The 9100-nt window shown below is 43.0% G+C and overlaps 1 protein-coding gene across 10 annotated transcripts in view; it reads left to right on the forward strand.

Moving 5' to 3' along the window:
• Positions 1 to 9100, forward strand: part of GIGYF2 (GRB10 interacting GYF protein 2) — a 73885-nt gene that overhangs the window by 932 nt on the left and 63853 nt on the right. The gene's annotated exons all lie outside the window — the stretch shown is intronic.

The following is a 9100-nucleotide window of genomic DNA, read 5'->3' on the forward strand; positions in this document are numbered from 1 at the left end:
GCAGTGCTTTACCTTTTACCATGTTTGTTTTTTTTTTTTGTGGGCTCGTTCTCTTGGGTGGGAGGGTAACTAACTTCTGAATTCTGTTTATAATCTCTCTAACTCCTTGCCCCTCGTTCTGTTTTCTTGCTTCAGGAGCTGACTTGGGCAAGTTCTTGGAAAGTACGTGTTATTTTTCTTTTCCCCGCTTTTCCCATAAATCTGCTGGTTGCTCTTGTTTTTAGGAACCTTTGTAATAAGCACAAACTCATTTGCTCTTTTCTGAATAGGACGTTTAATAGATTCACAGTGTGATACTTTGGAACCATTATAAGCAGAATTGGCTGTTGTAGTCACCAACAAATGCTTTCTTCTGCTATTTTTAAGCTCTGCTATGAGGTGGTGGCTGCAGTAGATAAGATCTTCAGTATTAATGAGATTTTGGTATTCTTGCAATTCACTTGGTTGGGCACTCTTTGGACAGTTAGCTGATGTTGAACTGAAAATGTGTGTCCTAATCAATTCTGGGAGAGCCAGCTGAAATGCTGGAGCGTCTGCTGTCACTCCCCCTTCACCCATCAGGCTCGTATAGAAGTAAGTTCTGTAAGGTTAGTGTGAAAGGTCACACATGTTGCTGTTAATTCCTCACCATACATGATTAGACAACGTTTAATGATCAGCTGTATTAAAAAGTAGCTTTGCACATGGAGGTTCAATGTCAGCTCATTCTGAGACTTCGATAGCCCCTTTCAACATCTCACAGTATTGTGGATGCTTTCTTAATGCCTTCAAGAGCTGCTTGTCATCTCCCAGTACCTGGTGACATGAGGGAGGTTGATCATGGTGTTTATTTTGGGACCTTTTCTGAATGTTTTCTTGAGTGTGCTTTGAAATAAGAGCTTTGAACTAAAGTGAAAAGTTGCCACTTGCAGTGATGCGTAATAGTAGGCAGTAATGATAGCACAGCAACTTGAGTTCTTGTAGGTTCTTTTTCGTTACTGTTGTTAATCATCTGAGGACTGTGAAGAATCCTGAGGTACTCTTAGTATTTTTTTTTTTTTTTTTTTTTTGCTTTTCATTAAGGATGAAGTAATGAAAAATGTGGTCTCTATATTGACGTAGGTGAAAATTGTTTGTAAGCAGCAAGTTGAGGTTTTTACAGCTTAATTTGTCAGACTGCTTACTACTTGATTGGTGAGAAGATCTTGACCGTCAAAGGTGAGGGAGCAAGGAAGGAAAGGAATTCAGACTAATCACTACTGCATTTCTTCTGCTTTTGCTGTCCATTAAGGCCAGTTGTCCAAATGGAGCTCTGTTGTGTACTTGAGGTTCCTAAACCTGAATGTAGATGAAATGCTGGTGGCACTTGTAAGATCTTTAGCTGCTCGGTTTCCAAACAAGCCAGGTGTCAGTCATGTACTGGGGTAGCCACGCAGACTGGCTGGGGAGGTTGTTTGCTTCTGTGAGCCTCTGCTGAAGGATCTTTGTAATTATTTAAGCGTGCAGGGAAAACATTACTGCACAGCAATTCATGAAGATGAGCCAGGCACCTGAGTCAGGATCTTTTCCTTCCCTTTTTCCCCCTCTTCTGAAGTGGTTCAGGCCTCCAGCTCTTTAGATTTTTTTTTTTTGTTAGAAATAAGAATATGATTTTTTTTTTCTGCCTATTTTTGTCTGTTTTTAAGTTCAAGTAAGTGTCAAGTGTGTCTTCATTCTTTCACTGGAGGTCTTGAAAATTTGGTCCTGGAACTTGTTAGAGTATGAAGTTAAGTCTTCTGGCAGTCAAGATATCCTAGCATGCTTTTCTCAGCATTGCTCAAAGAAGAGTGGAAATGAACTGTATTAAATTCATGATTAGAAGTAGAACCACAAAGCTGTAGGGATTGGAAGCGATGCCTCAATGATGGCTCAGTCCCAGCCCCTGCTAAAGCAGCTTCCCTATGGTGTGGCACACAGGGTGTGTGGGCAGGTCTTGAGTCTCCTGAGATCTCCACTGCTCTGTGGGCAGCTGTGCCAGTGCTCAGGTAGGAGGGGGGAGGGGGCTGACCAGCAAGATTTCAGTTTACAGGTGTAAAAACACAGACCTGATCTGCTTCCTTCTTCCCACATAGCTTGCTAGAGATTCCCTGGCTGTTTCAGTAAGGAAAATCCCTTTTCTTCTTATTGAGGGAGTTTCTGTGTTTAAAGGGGCTTTTTGTGCATTTTCCTCATTAATTGATTTTAATTAACTGAGCGGCATTTAGAAACACTTGTGTGAAATGATGGGTGGGGGGGGGGGGGGGGGGGTGGTATTGGATGAGAACAAAGTCTGTTACAAAGTGTAGCTTAGCCTGTCCTGCAGGCAAGTCCTGAACATTGGTTGTGGAAACGGTCTGCATCAAAAACCATCGGAACAGAAAACCCAGCAAGTTTGTTCAGGATGTGCTGAACTTGTGGATGGAGCTAAGAAGCAGCATGAAGTGCTTGAAATTATAAGGTCTGCACCACATCGGCCCTCTTGTGGTTGGTCGGTGGTTTTGTGTGTGTGTCTGTATGCATACATGCACATATAAAAGCATGCTGTTGGTTGTAGTGATGTTTAGTAATGTTACTTTTTTCACCTTCAGCCCAGGTGGTGGTGGAGGACTGTAGAAGGCAAGTCTAATGTACAAACTAGCTTATGTAATGATGGGAGAATAAAGCAGCTGGAAGGATAGTCGTGTTAAACAGCTGTTGGTACAGTGAAAGTAAGCACAGTACCTTGTGCTCAGTTACTGCGTCTTTCATCATTTTCATTCTGTAGAGAAATGCTTCCCCTCCATCCTGCCCCTGGCAGTGAAGTGGTTTCACGTTGTTATATTGATGGCCTTTAATGTGAAAGATGTGTGACGGGGCAATTCAGAGGCTGCAATTTCACACATACAGATTACATTGGATAGGAGGTTTGTGGGCTGTATGCGATGGTGTGTCAGTTCAGATTGCAAGGAGTAGAAGGAAACTTTGTATAGATTACATTGCAGGGGGTTTTGTGATGACCAGTAGATGAACTTACACCACTTGAGATGTCAGTAATGTGTCAGGGAGTCGTGTGGCTGGCAAGTAATTGATTTGATCAGCTGTGATTTGTGATCCACATATGGTAGTGCTGCAGGCTGGCTTAGGTTGGAGGAGGTAGCCCTTTGGTGGCTGTGTGCCCCAGCTCCCTGCTCAAACACTGTTGGTGTCAGGCAAGAAGGCTGTGCAGAGTGTGTGATAGACAGAAAGTGAGGCTGCCCGTGCTCATCGTGTGTAATAAGATTTTAAAGTCTAAGTAACTCATGTCTTTATTTAATAAATCAGGGGACTTGTTCAACTCTCCTCGAAGAGGGAGGTTTGTGAGTTGTAGCTGATGTTGGAATCATCTGTATGTGTACTTTTCGTATCAGATACTGGATTTTAGCAGTACTTAGGTGGGATTGGGATAACCATGCAGGTTAGTGTAAAGATACAGTGCTTAGATGTTCACTTCTGTCAATCTTCAGTAGTGTGGACGTAAAGAGAGGAAAATGGATCATCTGTTAAGAACTCACGTAATTTATGTGTAGTAATGTAATGTAAATATATAGTATGTACTATAATAAATAATAATACTGTACTAAAATAAAAAAACACACTCTGCATGTGCTAGTTCTTTCTGCTAAGAGTTTTGATTTGATATTTCCTTAACTGTTGAATATTTTTTTTCTCAAGTATAGGAGATGTCTGAACTGCATGCATGGGAAACCTTAAGGAGAGACAGGGAGGGAATATTTCTACAGAGCCCAAAGAAGCTGCTTATATAAACAATATCTAAAGAAAACCACAACAGCCCAGGTCTGTTAATTCAGTGAATGTGGTCAGAAACTTTTTTCCTGCCATTCTGAATGCACACATGGGCTGTACAGTGTGTGATAAGCAGGACAGAAAGGCTGCAGTGAGTTCTGGGTTGCATTCCTGTAGTCTGGCAAGTGGGAGTGAAGTGCTTGTCCAGAAGGAGACAGGTTGAGCATCCTGATCTGTAACAGTTTGTGGAATGAAACAGGCTAAATAAGATGTACCTAGCAGAATTTTTTCTATGTACAAGGTAGAGACAGATGTGAAAGTGATTTTTCGGCTGGAAGATGGAGTGCTGGCAGGGTTTTGGGACAGGACTTGGAATGAGAAATGGTTTGCGTTCCAGCCAGTGGCAGGGCCAAGGGTGTGGTTCTCTGACTCCGCTTGCAGCTGAATCACTGCTCTCTGAAGCCCTGTCACAAAGGTGGAGGTCATCCTGCCTGCTGACTGGCAGACTTGGGACAGCTTTCGTGTCTTTTGTGTTCAGGTGATGCAAACGATGCTTCGCCCTCTGCTCCTTCTGACCTCAAGGTTCAGATTCAGAGGTAGGAAAGGAAGCCATCTGTAAAAGTGGTGTTTAATGTTCCTTGGTTTGGTTTTGTTAGACGTGCACATCTCCTCAGGCTTTTGTCATTCTGTCTCAGCGTAGCTTAGTGCCTGCTTTTTGCATTTGCTATTGGCCGTGGTGCTGCATGTTGCAGGCTGCAGTGCTCCATGAAAGCTGAGGGTGGACTGAGCGAGCAGAAGGTGCTCAGGTGCTCCTACTGCATGGGAATGTGATGGGCAACGTTTGGCCAGAGATTGCTGAGAGGCAGGGATGCTATTGCAGTGATTTGGGACAGTGAGCTTATGAGTTGAGATCTGTAAGTGCAGCTTTTATAGAGGCACAGTTTTGGGAGAAATTGATGGACTAGATGCGATTTCTTTAGGAAAAACTTCCTCTTGGAGTGTGGGTAGATAGGATTTGAAAAATTCACTGCTTTTATCAGCATAAAGACCTGGGAAGTCAGAAGGGACTGCTGTGACTCGTCTGGCATCTTGCATAGTATGAGTGATGTATTTGCTGATGATGTTCTAGCTTAAGCAGAAAATTACCTTTTAGAAAATCATCCAGTGTTGACCTGGAAACAGTTGACTGTTGTTTATCTCTGAATTTCTCACTTCAGTCATTTATCTGGATAATATTGGGTGTTTTTTGCTTGCATGATCATTCACTGTCTGAGCAAGATATTTCTTAATTTTTTCTTGAAGCTCAATAAATAGAACTTTGTTTCTCTTGTTTCTCTTGTTCTCCTTCGTGGAGCCTATCTGCCACATTTTATCTGTTTCTGAGCACCCTCTGATTTATCAGCCTTCTTGCCTTCCTGAGAGCAGAACTGAAAACACTATTCCTCCAGCGGGCAGATACAAAGTGAATTTAATCTGTGTTGTATTTATGCAGTGTTCTGTGTTAGGTGTTCAGCTCAGCGTTGTCGTGTTCCTTTCCAGCTGCTTGTTGTTATAAACCTGAGGTTGGTCTAAAGGCTGTTTTCCCAGAATGGCCTTGCATCTGTTGTGTATCGCTTACATTTTCTGCCTGTGAGTCTTTTGATGGGATGCTTGGGCCTATTAAGTGCAACCTGCTATACTGGGCAGAGCAATTGAATAATTCATAATGGTTTTATTGATGATGTGGCACTTGCATTACCATACCTATTTTTGTGAGCCTTAGGTTTTAGAAGTGATGTAAGCCCATGTTAGAAATTCTACAGAAGTTGAGGATAGCCTCTTATATTTGTATTTTGAGGATAATTTGTGTTCTGTGATCAATTTTGGATTCTTTTATGAGGGAAGGCTTAAAAGCACAAAGAGAAACAACACTGTAGGTCATGGTGGTTTGAGACCTAACGGGCACTGAGAATGACTCGGACTTTTTTAGCCTTCTTCTTAATGGAAATGTCCTGGAGATGTTAGAATTTATTTACCTACTGGAGCAATGAAATATCTGCTCTTAAAGTACGTTTTGTTTGAATGTCTTCCATAAATCCTCGTTGGTTGGCCTTAATTTTGTCAGTGTCCTTTGATCAGTGTTGCCTGCTTTAGCTGATGATTAATATTGGATTGATAGCGTAGCACCTGAGTCATCCTGCTTACTGCTGTGCTGAAACTTGTAGAAACCAGTGAAAATCAGTACTGATGCTCAGTGAATCCGTGTGGTTTTGAATTCAAGGCAGTGAAATTGGCTGTAGTATCTGCCGCTTGAATGCTTTCTTACTGATTGCTGAAGGTGAAGCTGGATCATCTTGATGCGATGTAGCTGCTGCACAGTGGAGCCCTGCTGTGAAATTCCTGTCCCGACTTTAAGGAAAACCTAATGCCTTGCTTTTGAATCTACCTGCATTAGACTTTCGCTGTGTTCTTTGGCTCTCCAATTCTTTTTTAGCCAGTTTCTCAGTGCAAATGGGACCTGCCATAGCAGAAGTACCTTGGAAGGGAAGGATGCTTTTCTCAACCGTCTCAGACAGCTGCTGATATCAGAATGAGGTGGGGATGGGCAGGAAGGATGTCATCTATTTGTTGCCAACTTAATGAAAACAAAAAATAAGCAAGCAAAGGTGTAAATTGCAAGGAAGTCTGGATCTTGTTTAATTATTCTAATCATAGGAAAGATTGGGTGGGAAGACCTAAGTGCAGTCACTGCTGGGTCTCTGCGTGGAACGCTGACCATCAGCTGGTCTGTACCTGAACCAGCCAGGCGTTTTGGTGAGACAGGTTGCTGTGTGTACAAACGGGCTGAGCTCTGTCATGGCAACGTGGGAGCTTAACATAGGCTGCACATCTTAACTCGAGTACCTCAGGGCCGTGATAGAGCAGAGGGTTGTTAGTTAGGGTAGGATGTGGTTAATTAGGGTCAGGTTGTGGTTGGACTCGATGATCTTTAAGGTCTTTTCCAACCTGAGCAATCCTGTGATTCTACACCTGTGAGTAATGGGCAAACCTTAACGGCAGTTGTACATAAAATCTTGAGGTTGTGCGAGGTCTGGAAAACGTGGCAGTTCAAATACTTCAGAACTTTTGACTGCCAGCCTTTGGCCAGGATAGCTGTTGGGTACCTGTACATTTTAACAGGGCAGACATTGGGGCAAACTTGTGCCACACTATCTCTAAAACTGCCTTAGGTTTTTTCCAACTAAAATCTCAGGCATTTCAACACGCATGTCTCTATCGTAGGATCAAGTTTTGGCTTGTCTGAAGCAGACACTGCTGTAAGTTCAATGCGTTTGTGAGATCCCTTATAGAAGTCATGAAAAATAATGTAAAAATGGGCAGGCTCGCTTTAATATCGTACCTGCAGCAAAGCAATGAAATTAATGCTGCTGATAGCAACTTGTCTGCCTATAATATTACCTGTAAATTGTGAGTGAAAGCCACTTAATGGCTTAATGTTATTGGATTACGTTTTGTGTGTGCTCAGTGGCTGAACTTCTGACTTCCAAAGTACTGAGCTGCTGACAAATGAGGGTATTTTTTCCCTGCCCAGTGTATGGGCTGGAGATGGGCTGATAGGACAACTCTTTGCTGTGCTGCTGGTGGGTCTGTGGCTGCAGTGCTGCCCCAGGAAAGCAGGGTCTCACTCCCAGTTTGTGTAGCAATTCTGGTTTGTGGCATTTTCCCCAAAACTGCTGTGGCAAACTGCAACTGTTCATAGGGTTGCAGTGGCATCTTGGTCCAGGATTGATCTGATTTCAGAGTCTCAGAGAAGAGGTTCCCCTTTGAAAGAGTGCTGGGAAGTTTCAGGTAGTGTTGCCCAAGCAGTGATATTTAATCACATCGTGACCTCACATTCTTGCTTAAAGCTCCCTGTGTGCTCTTGCTGTTTGTGGTTATGCAGATTCCTCAATCAATAGACATTAATTGGGAGAAAAGCTTCATTTGCAAAACTGCTGCAGTTCAAGAAGGGGCTGTACCCTCACCAAATGACATCAGGGAGGAAGTGTGGTTGGTTTGTGTTCATTTTTGTGATTTGTCATCCTTGATGAGTAAGGAGGCAGCATAAGTTTCTCTTCTAAAGACCAAAATTAACATTTTAATTATTAACATTGAAGTTTGGAGTCTAAGAAAGTTAACTAGATAATAAAGATCTGATACATCCATGCCTTTTCCTTGGGCAAAATAATGAAAAGGGAATGAACGATCAGGTCATAACTTTCCATTGCTCGCCCTTTCTTGCTCCACGCTGACTCCTCCATCTCGGGGTCAGCGCCTCGTGCTCTGTCCCTGCTTGCCTTTCCAGTTAGTAGGGCTACTTGTTAACCTGCTGACTGTGTGTGCTGCCTGCTAGAGGCTCCTCTCCAGGCTGCTTTTCCTCTGCCCCTTCCTCCCAAATCATTGCCTGTCTCTGTAGTGTCCCATTTTCAGCAGTTTTCTTTTAGCACTGTTATGCCTGTAGTATCTTTGTCTGACTTACCTCTGATAGCATTATCTATTAGTGTACATTCACATCTTACACTTATTGCTGCCATTCTGATGGGGTTTGCTCTGGGCTTTTCTTGTTCAGCTACATTTTCATCCACTTGCAGGTGTCTTGCTTTCAATTCAAAACGAATGCAGTCCTACCTAGGGAGAAGGTAATCTCGCTGAATGCATCTGAGAAGGGCTTCCCAAATCAGTGTTGTGGTCAAAATGGGGGACAAGGCCAATTTGCAGCACAGTGGGGTGAGGCTGTCAGGCTTTGAGGAGTCTGATAGAGAGAGATGGAACAAGGGCCTCTGTTTTTGGGAAGGCTGAAGAGGGATTGAGGCCAGGGGGAGTCCGTGACTTGTAATCTACCCCCTGAACCATTTTTTATTGCTTTCTCCTTTCATATCTTCAGCTGCATTTTCATTGCAGTTTGACACCAGTGCCAGCCTTTCTTTTATTACCGATAGTGCGCTAACTTCAGTTAGCTAGAAGCTAATGATCTCAGCTTCTCCGCTGGTCCACGTGGGTTATCTGTCTCAAGGCTTCTCTCCAGAACTCCCCAGCCTCCAGCAGGAGGATTTCAGGCCTTGCAGGAAGGAAAGGGGCAAAAGCACTGCAGCAGTGCTGCTTGGAATCATTAGAGCTCTTCCAACCCATGCACAGTAGTTAGCTGGAGTGGTCCCAAGGTATTTGTCACGTATATGGCTGTTGTACATCAGCGTTAGGAACCTAACTTCACCTCTGTAGCTTGTTTTGTAGAACTGATGAGCAGATTTACCTTCAGTATTCTCCTGAGCTGTTGGTGGTTTTAAAAAAAAAAAAAAAAAAAAAAAAAAAAAAAAAAAAAAAA

Source organism: Centrocercus urophasianus, unplaced genomic scaffold (genome assembly GCF_019232065.1).
Source record: "Centrocercus urophasianus isolate 14NV4802_14NV808 unplaced genomic scaffold, USGS_Curo_1.0 seq_19, whole genome shotgun sequence".
NCBI lineage: Eukaryota > Metazoa > Chordata > Aves > Galliformes > Phasianidae > Centrocercus > Centrocercus urophasianus.